The sequence below is a fragment of the Lynx canadensis genome, chromosome B3 (genome assembly GCF_007474595.2).
Source record: "Lynx canadensis isolate LIC74 chromosome B3, mLynCan4.pri.v2, whole genome shotgun sequence".
NCBI lineage: Eukaryota > Metazoa > Chordata > Mammalia > Carnivora > Felidae > Lynx > Lynx canadensis.
In genome coordinates this window covers 118828987-118843898 of record NC_044308.2, presented here as the reverse complement: position 1 = coordinate 118843898, position 14912 = coordinate 118828987, and the positions used below count along the sequence as shown (strand labels likewise).

Here is a 14912-nt window from a genome sequence, read left to right as displayed (position 1 = left end):
GAACCCCAGCTCGCCGGGGTCCCTGAACCCCAACGCCGCCTTCCAGACCCAGCCTGAGAACACAGGTTCGGTCGCAGTTCTTCGGCGCGGAAACGACCCGCAGGGGTGCAGACTCGGCGGACGACTGGCCGCGGGGCCCTGGCAGCCGTGGGCGAGCCGAGCTGGGGAGTCGGCGCCCGGGCAACCGGGGCGCGCAAGAGCCGGGGGCGCGGGCGGGCGGGCGGCTGCAGGGCCCGGCGCGCCACCGCGCGAGCTGCTGGGTCACAGCCCGGGCCGCGCCGCCCGCTCCGCGAGGAAGTGACGACTGCGCCGTCCCGAGAGCAACAAAGTTTGAGTCTGCGGGCCGCGCTCGCCTGCGCCCAGCGCCCCGCGCCCCTCCGAGCGGCCCCGGGATCGAGCGTGCAGGTGAGCCGCGGGCCGGGCGCCCCCTCTGCCGCCGGGGCGCCGGCGTGGGGCTCGGAAACGCGTGGGGTCGGGGCTTGGCCCTGCGGGCGGGGATGTGGGGGGCCGGGTTGGGCCCGCCGCGCTGGGCGCTGGGGTGCGGGCGGCGCTGCAGGGGGGACGGGGGAGGGCGGAGGGCGGACGCTCCGTGGCCGGGGTCGGAGGCCCCAGGCTGCGCCCCTGTTGTGGCCGGTTTCCCGCGGGAGTTAAAACAGCCGGGGCTGCAACCGGGCGGCCCGTGTGCTAAAGGAGGGGTGCGGGGAGGGGCTGCCCGCGGCCTGCGTGCGGGGCTAGTCGTCCGCCCAGCGTCCCGCACCCCCAGAGGCTGGGCGCAGCCGTCCCCCAGCCCTGCCCGGTGCTTCCCAGGGGGACGTGTTCTTCCTCTTCGCAGCCTTCGGTGAGGTTGCAGGAAGGAAGTTAAAGAAACTTTCCCCCCACTTTTCTCTTGCTCGGCCCTCCAGTGACGAAGAGCAGAGCAACTCGGACTTTTGGGAAAACAACCCTGCTCCTTTCCAAAAAAGCAAAACCAGAATTGCCCCCAAGCCCCCTTTCAACAAATCGCTCCTGACTCCCCCACTCTTTCTCCTCCCACACCTCGTCCCGAACCTGACAGTAATCCCTAAGGCCTAACACTTTGCAATTTAGCCATAAAAACTGTCAGCACGCCCACGTACATATGTGAATGTTTTCTATATAAAACTCCGAAACCCGCTTCCAGTGGACTCTGTGGCATCTCAGCTCTCTTCTGTTTTCTAAAACTGCTAGGGCTGCAGGATTGTGCTTGTGAACTTTACTGGTGGTTCCCGCCGCCCTCGGTAGCCTCGTGGCGCAGGGCTTTTTAAAGAACAGCTGAGAAGTTTATGACATCCCTGCAAAGTAACTCAGGGCTGGCAGGCCGGGCGGGCGGGCGGGCGGGTGGCGGCCAGGCTCCCTGGCTTGGAGACTGCGACTGTAGCAGCGGCGGCCCGGCCGGGGCAGCGGCGGGACGGCGTTGGTGTGCCGGAATGTACGTCGGTGCCGTGGGGACTCCGACATGGGATGTCTAGAGGGTGAATGGTGCAGTTCCTAGCAGCAGCTTCCTGCCGGCCTGTAATTACGGCGTGATTGCACAGTCAGGCATTGTTGGCGTGGATGTTTATACACAGGCTATTGTGCAAGACCTTGGTGGCAGGGAACAAAACGCAGATTTGCATTGCAAATGCCCAGGACAGATCTGGGCTTGATCTGCAGTCACCAAGTTCTTTTTTGGCCTTTAGCCTTAGCTAGGTGATTTATTTCCTTGCCTCTCCCTTAACCTCCGACAACTTGCCAAACACCAGAGAAGTGAAGGGGACCCAGGAGGGCAGACCCCTCCACTTCCACCTTAGGCAGCCTGAAAACTATCCCGGGAACTGTGCCCTTATTTGTGTCTGTAGAAAATGTGGGATGACGTCAGCAGGAAAAGGAGATGGGAGATGGCTATCAGCCTCCCTAAACGGGAAAGCAGTTTGAATTAGCAAAATTGCACGGTCGCTTTGGAGTGGGGCCTGGTTGCAAAGAGGACACGTCAGACATGTGTGACTGAGCTGGCGAGCTCGACTTTGAGCCTTGAAGTGTCAGCTGCAGAAACTTAGTAGGTGGGTCCTAATTCCTTTATTGTCTTCTGGGCAAAGGGAAAAGTGCTGGGGCTTTGAGACTGTGTGTCTGCGATGGTGTCTGGGGTGGGTGGGGCGGCACCCACGGGGGGGGGTGCCTCAAGGACATTTTCTCCAGAAGAGCCCCCTGGCCCATTTCCTGAGCCCCGTCTGCAGCGCAGAGCAGGATGGGGGTCCTCATACCTCCTGAGCTTCTGCGCAGCAGGAAGGGAGCCAGGCCTGCAAGTGTGGAAAGAAGGCAAACAGGTTCTCCTTGAGGGCCTCAGATGTGCTAACTGTAGTAAGAGGGATGTAAAAAACAGTCAAAAAGCTTGTACAGGATACAACCAGGGCCATTCTGCTCCTACCCCATATCTTTTTTTTTTTTAAAGTTTATTTATTTTTGACAGAGAGAGACACAGCATGAGCGGGGGAGGGGCAGAGAGCGGGAGATACAGAATCCGAAGCAGGCTCCAGGCGCTGAGCTGTCAGCACAGATCCTGACTCCGGGCTTGAACTCACGGACCGCGAGATCATGACCTGAGCTGAAGTCAGACGCTCAACCGACTGAGCCACCTAGGCGCCCCTCCTACCCCGTATCTTAACCCACTCTCCCCATGGCCTAGGTGGAGGACTGTCACGGGGCACCTCTCAGCCCTGCACCACGGTGGGGGGGGGGTGCTGTGTGACCCTGTGGCACCGTCCCACCGCAGTGCTGGGGCTGCCTCTCCGCTCAGAGCGCCAGGTACTGATAGCGCGGGCACACTGCAGCTTCCCCATGCCTGGCCTTCTCCCCAACCCAGTAACTGAGTTTCACCTGAAGGAAAAAATGCTGTTTTGCAGCCTCATGCCAGCTGTGTGTCATGGGCACAGTGTCAAGTTGTCAAACCAAAACATTAGGGCACAGTCCCTGGCAGACACCTATGTGCTTCCAGAGACTCGAGGAAAAACATATGAAATCAGGACGTTTCTAGAAAGTCTGGGACGTACAAGCACAATTGCCACAGGGGAATGAGGTTTAGCGCAAAAACACCACCATGGTAGGAGTTCCTGAGTTGCACAACCTTCTGTTCTGGGTACATTTGTGTTTTTACTGAACTTGACTGTCAGGGTTCTGGTTAAGCTGCATCACCCGATGTGGTTGCTTTAGTAGGGACCTACTGGTGCCCAGCACTAGCCCTGAGGGGCAGAGGAGGGGAGCATTCCCTTCTGACCCCAAAGAAAAGACAGTTTTGAGTTGCAGTACTTAGTGTTAATTTAGAACCTGCAGAGACTGAAGGTGCCCGAAGGACCTTAGGAGTGTGGGCAGGAGAACAGAGGAGAGGGACCCCTTGCAAAGGCCAGAGGAAGAAGGAAGCGGATTTCCTGGAGTTGTGGACCCACCAGGCGTTAGTTGCCTGCCCACATCTTCAGCTCAACCTGGCTGATTTTTGTGCCTAACTCAGGCCCTTCTCCTGGCTTGCCTGGAGTTGTACATGGCCCAGGGTAGGACCGGAAACATAATCCTGACTTCCTCTCCCACCTTATGTAAATGCTGATTTATGGCCTAAAGTTGCTGCCCAGTTCACGGCCCCTGAGCAGCCCTGCTGCCTCACTATGCACGACGAGGAACGATATTGAAAAAGCTCTGCATTGGAACCCGACAGATTTTAAAAATCATTTTGTTTTAAGAGGAGAAACTGTTGGAGGTAATTAGCAAGCTCAGCAACTCTGGCGAAAACCCCCAAGTGCCACTGAGAGAGGCAGATGAAGTCCCTTGCAAGAAGCTGGGCTCAGAATGAAGGCCTTTTATGCTCTCCAGGCCTGATATATATATTTCTGTTCATCTGCCTCCTCCCAGCTGCCTCACTCCCTACCCCACAACCCAGTGTTTTGACACCACAACTAACCTCCAAAAAAGGAGGCAGAACACCCCCAGCTAAAAGAGGGCATGCCCGACTCTGAAGAAAGTGCTACAGTTTTCCAGATGCCTGGCAGTTCTGTCCTGCAAATTTGTTTCCTTCTTTAAAATGTTCCCCCCTTCATTTCTCGCACTCAGTGAAGCATCTCTTTGTAAGACCCTTAAACCTTTTTTTTCCTCATCTCCGTGACACAGGGCCTTGCTTTACGACTTTCTGACTTTCTGCACCAAGTGCTCCTTGAAATATACACAAGGCTTTGCAGAAGCCTCGGATAAAAGGCTCTCTGTAATGTCACTTAAGATGCCTGGTTGCAAGAGTCACCCTCTTGCTCAGCAGCCTTCAATGGCTCCCCACTGTCTGCATGGTAAGGATCAAACTTCTAGGCTGGCAGTCAGGGCCTTCCACACAGGGGTCTGGCCTCTGCTGATCTCCTGCCCTAACCCTCTGCTCTGACCCAGTGACCCACTCTGTGTGTTTGTCCAAACTGCTGGTGGCAAGCATTCCTACCTCTCATGCTTCCCTGGGAGCCTGGAATGCCTTTTTCTTCTGTTCTGCTTGGCTCAGAACAGAGAAGCAGAACAGAACAGAGGTTCTTGCTTTCCCTCTAGCCCTGTTCATGTTTCCCTCTTCAAGAACTTCCCCTGTCCCGTCCTGCGGGGCATCCCCCAGGAACTCCAGTAACATCCACTGGGCCTCTGGACTGAAGAAGACCTTGAAACCTGGCCTAAAGGATTTTTAACATTTCCTTTGGCCTTCACTCATACCCTTCATTCAGCTCCTTCAATGTGCCTTTGTGTGAATCACTTTTATCCCTTTTTAACTAAACTGGAAGTCCCTGTTTTAAATCTATTTGTATCTTCAGGGCTGGTGCTCTACTCACAGCAAGTCCCAGTAAATATTTGGTGATGAGGATAAAATGACAACGGCTATCAAATATTGTCCGTTTGTGTGTAGACACACACAGCCACGCCAAGCACCAAGGACCATGTTCCTGGTCTGTATTCTAAACGTTTCCCCAGCCTTGCCTCCTCCTGCCCGTTAGCCTCTCTGGCGCCTCCTGGCTTTGCACTTCATTGTTCTGTTCCATTTCCAGTACCTCTTCCCCATGGGCGCCAGATGGTATCTGTCCAGCTTCCACACTGGCTCCTCCTTGTCCTGATTTGAGCCCCGTTGACCTGCCTGCCCCACAGTGTCCTATGCCTGAACGGCAGCTCTTAGGGAAGAGCATTTGTCATCTGGGTGGCCTGTCCTTCCAAGAGAACCAAACTGTTAGAAGGAGGTGGGGCCAACTCTCAGACAAGACTTTTGAGGAAGACAGAGAGATGCTTCCCGGTTAGCTGCAGGTCTGTTGTGCACAAAGAGGCATTGAACCTATAAAACTAGGCTAAACTATAAAACTGAGTCTCTGGGAGATCCTGGCTAAACCCTAATATTGGCCTTGACTGGGAGGATTCTGTCTCCACCCAGTTCTCATGCTGTTAACCTCAACCTTGCCATATAAGCTAGATGCCTTCTTTTTGAATTGAGCTACAATTCACAAACCATAAGATGTACTCTATAAAATAGATTCCTTAAAAATTTTGTTTTCTATAAAAATGAAATCTGGTAGATTCTCACTCCCATCCCAACTTTCTATTTAAAAAGGTATAAATATGGTTGAAAATTCAAAAGAGATGTTGTAGAGCATAAAGTTAGTCTCGAAAGTCATTTCAACATAGAAAAGAGATTGTTATACATATTATGCCCACATATACAAATGCAATAGAATTAGAGAAATAAATATCTATTTTAACCTTGAGGGAAGGAAGCCCTTCTTAAGAAAGGTACAAAGCAGAAGCCATAAGAAAATATTGATAAATTTGATAACCTGAAACTTTGAAAAGATAAATTTCCCAGTCTCTAATGTTCCCATTTTTTCAATCCTTCAGTGTCCCTGTCTTAGGCAGCTACAGTTTGTCATTTTTCAGCCGTGCTTCCAGATGTAGCCTCTGCAGATTAAGGAAAGTATGAATATATAAACAAATTCTGGCATACTATACACAGGGTTCTGCATTCTGTTTTTCACTCAATGTGTCTTTGAGATTATTCTACAACAACGCACGTAGAGCTGCCTCATTTTTTCCAATGGCTAGTACTCCACTGTAGGAAAATACCCTCATTTAATTAAGTAGTCTCCTATTGGAGAGCATTTGGGCTGCTTCCAGTCTTTTGCAACTACGCACAATGTTGCAGTTAATAACGAATGGACTTTTAATTGAAAGTTTTGAAGAACATACATGGGCGAAACTAGAATTGACAAAGAAAACTATTTCTGAAAAGTTATGTGTAAACCACATTTAATAAACCAATAATTTCTAGAATCTGCTGTTTCACTAAACAGTCAACTTTTAGAGCTGACTAGGACTTCAGGGACTGTTTTCATCCAGTCCCTGTTTTATAGTAACTGCAGTAACAGCATCTCAGAGAATCCTGAGGTTAAGAATGTTGGGGCGCCTGGGTGGCTCAGTCGGTTAAGCGTCCGACTTCAGCTCAGGTCACGATCTCGCGGTCCGTGAGTTCGAGCCCCGCGTCGGGCTCTGGGCTGATGGCTCAGAGCCTGGAGCCTGCTTCCGATTCTGTGTCTCCCTCTCTCTCTGCCCCCCCCCTCCCCGTTCATTCTCTGTCTCTCTCTGTCTCAAAAATAAATAAGCATTAAAAAAAATTAAAAAAAAAAAGAATGTAAAGCTAGGAAGGGCACCTATAATAATGCTCTCATTTTTAACTAAGATTCAGAGAGGATACGTGGCTTCTCTAAGGTCACACAGCTGCTGAATGGAAGGGTCAGGGCACAAACCCCATATTATTCCATTTCCTTTTGCCATCCTGCATGGATCATCATAATAGTTCCAGCAAGTCTCTTTGTAAGCCAAGGACTCCCATCTCTTCAGTTTCCTTACGGCAGTACTCAAAGATATAAAAAGAAGAAACTTACAAACAACAATAAGCAGTGGGAGACGGGAGGTCTTTTGGAAGAGAGTGGGATGTTTTTTGAATAGACTTCTTGCCATTATATTATGTTATTATAATCTTAATTGATTTTAATGGCTATCAACATGTTGAGTCCCTAAAAACTCCTAACCAGACTCATTTGGTCAATAAGATTACTTAGTATTTTCAAAGCGCAGAAAGTGGGTTGAGTTAACACTACAGAAATGGAGGAATTCTCCCAGTTCCTAAGATCCCAGTTCCTAAGATCCCATGAGGGACCCAGGGGAAGGCCCAGGAATGCACTTTTCTCTGGCCTAAGACACTAGCCCTCTAGCCCTCTCTAGCCACTCTCCTCTGTCCCCTCCCCAGTCTCCCTATCACGGGCCATCGTAAGGGGCCTGCAAGGGACATTCCACACGAGCCCATGTCCACTTCCTCTGTGGCTTGCCAATAGCAGGTGTTCTGTGACAACTTAGGAGTCAACAGCCACTCCCAACCCCACTTCCACTTGCACTAGACATGGTGAAAGGCTCAGCATTTCCTCCACCATCTCTCCAGGGAGGCTGTGCTGAACCACCCAGCTGGCATTTAGGATCTGACTTGTCCAGTGACAGAGAAGAAGAAAACCGGCCAGAGCAGTAGCAGAGGTAACCGTGCCCAGTGTGGTTTACAGGGTACTTTCCCTCACGTTCCTTTTTTTTTTTTTAATGTTTATTTTATTTTTGAGGTGGGGGGGGAGCACGAGTGGGAGAGACAGAGACAGAATCTTCAACAGGCTCCAGGCTCTGAGCTGTCATCACAGAGCCCAACATGGGGCTCAAACCCACGAACCGGGAGATCATGGGACCTGAGCTGAAGTTGGACAGCTAACAGACCGAGCCACGCAGGCGCCCCTACCTCACGTTCTTGATTCTTTTACTCACTCGTGCGACATGCATTTATTGAATCCCTACTGTGTGCTCTGTGCTAGGTACTCGGCATGCAGAGATGAAGAAGATCCAGCCTCCCCCTTCAAGATGTTCATGGTTTGTGAGGGAGACAGACATGTGCAAAAGCCAGAGCAATTAATGACACACTGTCACTGTCAATGTGCTCAGGGGTCTGCTGGGCTTAGAGGAGGAACTGGTCACTTCTGCCAGGCCAGAGGAGAGAGGAATGTTAAGAAAGGTCCAGGGTAGCCCCGGTGCCTCTCATGGTACCTGTGCTTGGTGAATGCTGTGGAATTAATGAATGAGAAGCTTCCTGGAGGACCTGATTGTGAGCGGAGTCCTAAGAAATGAGTAGGTGTCCACCAGGTAGCAAAGAGACTCAGGGCATTCTCGACATGGGGAGCAGCTCAGGCAAGTGCAGTAGAGGCATGACATGGTCCCCTTGGGAACCACAAGCAGCAGGGTGTGATGGAGCACTGGTGGGACAGAGTGTTGAAAGGGGCAGGCAGGGGCCGGGTCACATGCCAGCCTTTTGTGTCGGCTAAGAGGTTTGGACCTTAGGTGAGGGCAGTAGGAGCCACAGAGGACTGGCTGTGTGTGTGTGTGTGTGTGTGTGTGTGTGAGAGAGAGAGAGAGAGAGAGAGAGAGAGAGAGAGAGAGATTTTCATTTTGAAAGATCATTCATTCAGCTGTGATGTGGAGGCATGACTGGAGATGGGGGAAGATGGGCAGCAAAGAGACCAGTGAGGAGGGTCACTGCAGTCATTGGGGCAAGATGGAGGAGTCTAAGCCAGAGTGGTGCAGGAGGGAGGGGCTGGATTAGGAAGGCATCAGGGAGTTGGGTGGACAGGCCGTGAGGACCAATCAAATGTATAGAGCAAGGGAGAAGTTGAAGTGTTTGCTCAGGTTTCTACTTGAGACATAGGAAGAAGAACAGATTTTTGGGGAGAGACAATGAGTCTAATTTCAGACATGTTGAGTTGGAGGTACTCTGGGACATCCGAGAGAGATGTCTAGCGGGCAGTTGGACGTACGGGTCTGGGGCAGGAGATCCCCAAGTGATGGCGATGGAGGGTGTTGCCCTCTGTGAATCCTAACTAAGCCATCCCAAATAAACCATTTAAGTAAAAATGATGACTTACTGTGTCGACTTCAAGACAAGTTCCAAACCCGATTACCTCCCTTCAACCCCTCTGTCTGTCAGACTTTCTGGAGCAGACATTTGGGGATCCCTGGAACATAGAAGGCACTTGGAGATAGGGAAGCTGACGGCATCATGGAAGCCTATGGCAGCATGGAGAGACACAGTAGGAGGTGAGGGGATCACCATTGAAGAGGCACGGTGTAAAGAAATCAGCAGTAGAGACTGAGAAGGAACCAATGGTGAGGGAGGAAGAACCCCAGGAGAGCACGGTGTCATAGAAGGGAAGACGGAACTTTGCATTTGATGAAAACAGGGACCATGATTTTGTGCACCTAGTATGGCATGTGGCACATAGAAAGTTCTCCATAAGTATTTATTAAATTGAGTTGAAATCCATCGACTGTTGGCATCAAGAAAGAGAAGACTGAAAAGAATGATTGACTTGGGAATTAGGGGCTAATGGGGCTGTGCCATGGGGGCTTCTCATTTGGTCTCACCTCCCTGTGAGATTGGCAGGGCGGGCGTCACCTGCCGCAGGGTTGCAGTGGCACTTGCAAGTTCTAGAACCCAGGTTTCCTGCCTCCACATCCAGCTGGGTAGAGAAATAGGGAGGCATCCAAGGGAGCGTCAGCGCCTTTCATTTCTGATATTAATGCCCCAAGCCAGTAGAACCAGGGACAGGGAGGCTGTTAACATTCAGCATTTATGGCATTTGTCCGTATTTGTGACTACTAGGTGGCTGCAGTCCTCTCAGATGTGTGGCTATTTAAGTTAGACTCTTTTCACAGAGGAGAAGACAGAAGCTTGAGTGTAGGTGTTATCTTGGGGGGGGGGTGCAGAGGAAGCATTGTGAACATGGTGGGGTGGTCCAGGTCTTAGGACTCGGCTACATTGAGGAGAAAAAGAATGAACTGGAAGGATACGTGGTGGCTCCCTGAAAGCCTGAAGAACAAAGGCTCAGAAATCAATCGGGACCTGTGGGCAGTTGGGTGGCTGGCACCAAAGTGGAGGCGGTGATGCTGCCGGCTGAGCTGGACGCTGCCACCCCCTCCGGAGTGAGTTCTGAAGTCTCCTTGCCACTCACTCCACTGGCAGAACCCAGGCTGAGCGTCTGGCTGTCCAGCTCAGGTCCCATGCCCATGTTCTCACTGCTGGGCGGTACTGAAGAATGAGGCCCTGAGGTTCCAGCTTCCCTAGCAGCAGGTGGAACTCTGCCTCCCACCAGGATTCACAGTGCCACGTCCCTGAGAGTGGACATGGGAGGGGGAGTCGGAGCCTCCCCCTTAGGCCACTGAAAATATCTACATCTTGATCTTAATCTTTCTTGACATTTTTCTGACTCTTTTGGCCTCCAGCTAAACTGCAGGATTCTTACATGCTCCGGAGAACTAAGCACTTCATTAGCGATTGGATTTCTCCTCTGGAGTCTGAATGATTCCAGTGGAAAAGAGAGGTCATCCCAGCATCTGGGTCCTCCCTGCACATTTGATTCCACTTGGAAAACTTCAGCGCTGCCTTGTGAGGACAGAGTCCAAGGCTTGGCTCTCGCTGGCTAACAGGCAGTTACAGCTTGAATTCTGTTTCTCCTCTGGGCTTGGGCAAGACTCTCAGGGCCGTGAGGTATTTGGGAGGTCTAACCTTGCTTTTCAGAGTGGAGGTTGGAGTTCTGGCTTCAGGCTTGGGTTGTGGAATGACTGAGGTCCCGGGTGCCCAAGCTGTCCAAAGCAACAAGACCGGGCACCTCTCCAGTCCTGAAAATGTCAACCCCGTTGAGATATTCTACCCAGGATCCTGCCTGAGAGAGAGAGAGAGCTAAAGGAGCGAGGGCTTCGTGTCCCGGGGGCTGCTGGGTCTCCTCATCCACACAATGAGAGCGTGTTGGGTTAGGGGAGCACTGACTCTCTTCTTATCCTCAAATCCTCTGGTTGTAGCTCTTTGAAGCAAGGGCACCTTGACTGAAATCTTGGTCATTCAGTTCCAATAGCCTTAGACGAAGGAATTAATTTCCTTTAAAAAGAAAAAGGGGCACCGGGGTGGCTCAGTCAGTTGAGCGCCCGACTTTTTTTTTTTTTTTTAATGTTTATTGATTTTTGGAGGAGAGAGAGAGAGAGAGAGAGCACGCGCGTGCGCGAGAGAGAGCATGAGCGGGGGAGGGGCAGAGAGAGAGGGAGACCCAGAATCCGAAGCAGGCTCCAGGCTCTGAGCTGTCAGCACAGAGCCCAATGGGGGGCTTGAACCCACCAGCCGTGAGATCATGACCTGAGCCGAAGTTGGACCCTTAACCGACTGAGCCCCCCAGGAGCCCCTGTTTATCTCTTTTAGTATGAATACGCATATGCTTTGCTGCAGAAATCCAAACTAGTGAGTTTGATCACGGGTGTGCTGCCGCAGCAGACTCTTGATTTTGGCTCGGGTTATGATCTCACGGTTGGTGGGATTGAGCCCCATGTCGGGCTCTGCACTGACAGTGCAGAGCCTGCTTGGGATTCTCTCTCCCTCTCTCTCTGCCCCTTCCCTGCCCCGTCTCTCAAAATAAATAAATCAACATTAAAAAAAAAAAAAAGAAAGAAAAAGAAAAATGTAGTTTTGAACTTACTGGGCTCAGGCTGTGATGACTGCCAGCCTTCTAAGAGTCTCTTTCCTGGTGCCTAGAAGTGGGAGCCTGCTGCCTCCACAAAGCTGGATGTATCGTGGGCTAGGTTCTTACACCTGGACTAGAGGCGATTCCAAGGGGGTCTTGGTCACCAGTGTGGGGTCCGGATGGCCCTTGGGAAGGACAAGCTGGGGTGTCCCTGGCTAGTACTCTGGCAGGAACTAGAGTTGATACTGACTTGTGCATTTTTGTCCCGATGAAATGAAATCGTGTTACAAGCAACACCGAAATGGAAAAGCGGGCTTGAAGGACCTGGTTATTTTACTGAAACACAGCTGTGAACACGTCCCCCCTCTTAAAAACCTTTGAGAGCTGCCAGGTCCTGCAGGAGAAAGCTCGGAATGGCGCGCGAGGCCCACTTTGGAGGCCTCGTCCACCCTTCCACCTCTTCTCCTGCCATCCCCTCCTCCGCCCTCCCAGCGTGGCCGGTTGTGTCCTCTCTGCTGCTTAATGCACTTTTGCTCCTCTGTGCCTTGTGTGTTGTTGCTTCCTTTTCCTGGAATGTCCTCCCTGCCCTTTTCCTCCTGGCAGATGCCCACAGGATCCACCAGAAGTCACCTACTTCCCTACCGCTTTCCCGAGACTCCACCTTAGCGTCGGCAGCGGAACTTCCCCGCGGTAGGACTGGCAGGTGTGCGTGGCTCCTCGCTGGTGCAGAACTGTGCCTGGCACACAGTACGTGTCCCATGATGGGGCTGGAAGGACAGCCTGAGGGGATGTGAGAGAGCAGTGGGCAGGCCCAGGGCCTGGTGTGGACGTGTGTGGTGGGTGAACTGTTTGTCTACATGGAAGCCTCCCTTTGCACCTACTGGTGGAACCACTGCTTTGGTGGCTTTGCTATTCCACTGAGCCTGCCCACTAGGCCCTGGTGAAGGGTGGGAAGGGGATCTAGGGGCACAAAGCATGGCTTCTGGGTCCCCCTCACCCTGAGAAGGACTCTGAGGAGGCATCTGTGAGAAGGAGCTGGTTAAAGGTGACACCCTCCTCACCGGTCCCAACCCGTAAGAAAAGGATCAATACCAGCTTCCCTGAGAGGATTCCTTAGTTTCCATGGCTGGCACTGTCTCCTGGCTTTGCACAGGGAAGGAACTAGGGAAAACAAGTCAGCAGACCACGAAAGAAGAGACTGAGGCTCTTTAAAATAAACGCCTTATTGGGGCGCCTGGGTGGCGCAGTCGGTTAAGCGTCCGACTTCAGCCAGGTCACGATCTCGCGGTCCGTGAGTTCGAGCCCCGCGTCGGGCTCTGGGCTGATGGCTCGGAGCCTGGAGCCTGTTTCCGATTCTGTGTCTCCCTCTCTCTCTGCCCCTCCCCCGTTCATGCTCTGTCTCTCTCTGTCCCAAAAATAAATAAACGTTGAAAAAAAAATTTTTTTTAAATAAAATAAACGCCTTATTTAATCTGGTGACAGGACCAGCCATGGCTCTTCCTGTTGTGGGGCAAGAGGGACAGATCCTCCTGGCTATGATTGCAGCATACAGTGGGAGCCCCAAAGCCGGGACTTGGGGTCTCAGTTTGTCTATGAGAGACTTAAGCTACATGTGGTTCTTTCCCGCTGAGAAATTCCACAACAGTTGTCTGGGGTCTGCCACTTAGAGAGCTCTGTGGAGCAGCATCTTCCTGCCACGGCGGATGAGATGGACTTTCTTTCTTCAAGTTGAACCACCCTTAGGGCTGAGCCCACACGTGCCTGGGTCTGCTCGACCAGTGATGAGTGCATGACTTATACTGTTTGCAGAATATGTTTCCAGAACTTAGAAGCAGGTAGTATTTCTAAGATGTCATTTAGGAATCCATCGAAATGGGTTTTTGTTCTTGGCTCCTGGGGAGGAGCTTGGGTGTTGGAGCGGGTTTGATGTCTAGGAAAGTACTGGCTTGTTTTGGAAGGGACAGCATGTGGGATTTGCCTTTGTTTCTGCCTCCACGGGACCTGCTCCCCCCTCCTGTCCATCCCAGTTCTCTACCTTCCTACCTACATCTCTCTGTCCTCCTTCATCATACCCCACAGCAAATTGATTGAGTTACCTCCAACATTCAATCCTAGGATGTGTACTCCAGATGCCAGACCCACTGGGGACTTAGGGAAAGTAGATTTTAAGAGTAGAACTTGATTGCTAGGATTGAGAGATATTGTCAGGAAAACTATCTTGGAAAATAGGCAATCCCGGTAACTCACATACAACAATATATTTTTAAAAAGTAGAACTTGAAGCCGTTAAAAAATGTCAATTTCCTTTTACCTATCAGTATTACTCTTGGCAATTAATTCTAAGGAAATGATTCTAAAGAGGAAAAGAGCTATAGGCATAAAGATATTTATAGCAACATTGTTTAAAATAGCAAAATTAGGCTGTTTAAACAGCCTAAATGTTCCACATGGCTATATAATTCATGAATTCATGACACCTAGATCCAGTGGAATATTGTGCCATTGTTAAATGAATATGAAGGTGATCTTAATTCACAGGAAAATGTTGATGAATTTCGGTGAAAATGGTTTCTGTTTTAACAGGCAAAATTGCACACATACTTCAGTGGGTAAGAACTGATTACATTGGTCATGGTATAAATTGGCATAAGGTAAATACTGGATTTAGGTGAAGTGGTTATGAATAGAGTATTTGTGTGTTTGCAATTGTTTTAGTAATGTATGTAATCTATATACTTTTTTTTTTTTTTTTTTTTAAAGACCTTAAGGTAGCAAAGACTTTGGATGTGGGTGGGAAGGCCAGGGGGAGGAACCTCCAAGCCTCGCATCTGTTACCACGGGGGAAGACAGAACTGCTGTGTCTTATCAGCCACCTGCACTGCAGAGGCTGGAGAATTCAGATTGGCTAACGGAGTCTTTTAGTAATGGAAGGCCTGACTTCACAGACTGTCTGACTGTATAACTCTGGGGCTCCCGGCATGGACTCTGCCTGATGCAGGTGACCCCCCCCCCCGCCCCCCGCCAAGTGGCCTCAGAGCCCCCAGACGATTCTTCACACCTGGTTTTCCAGGGAACCAGCCCCATGAGTATGTGTGGCCCTGAGGCCCGACTCTGAGCCACCCACTCACCTCTAAGCTGCCCGGTCTCAGCCACAGAGGGAGGAGGCCTGTTCTCTCTTCTGCAGTTCCAGCAGGCAGCAGGGAGGGTGTGCTTTGCACACTGACCTCCTGCAGCCCTGCCTCACCCAGGTATAGAGCCCTAGTGAGTTAGTGTCTTGGGTGTTTACAGTATTGCACATGTTTATTAAAGTACTGAAACTCTGAGTTGCCCTTTATT

The 14912-nt window shown here is 51.2% G+C and overlaps 1 protein-coding gene across 2 annotated transcripts in view; it reads left to right on the top strand.

Moving 5' to 3' along the window:
• The first annotated feature begins 313 nt into the window (after positions 1 to 313).
• The window catches only part of MIDEAS (mitotic deacetylase associated SANT domain protein), a 68211-nt gene continuing 53612 nt past the window's right edge, over positions 314 to 14912 (top strand). The window contains exons 1-2 of one of the 2 annotated variants that reach the window (XM_030319523.1): positions 314 to 405; positions 7481 to 7569. The gene's annotated coding sequence lies outside the window, so the exon portion shown is untranslated. The remainder of the gene's footprint in view (positions 406 to 7480; positions 7570 to 14912) is intronic. The other variant, XM_030319521.1, reaches the window with a different exon arrangement.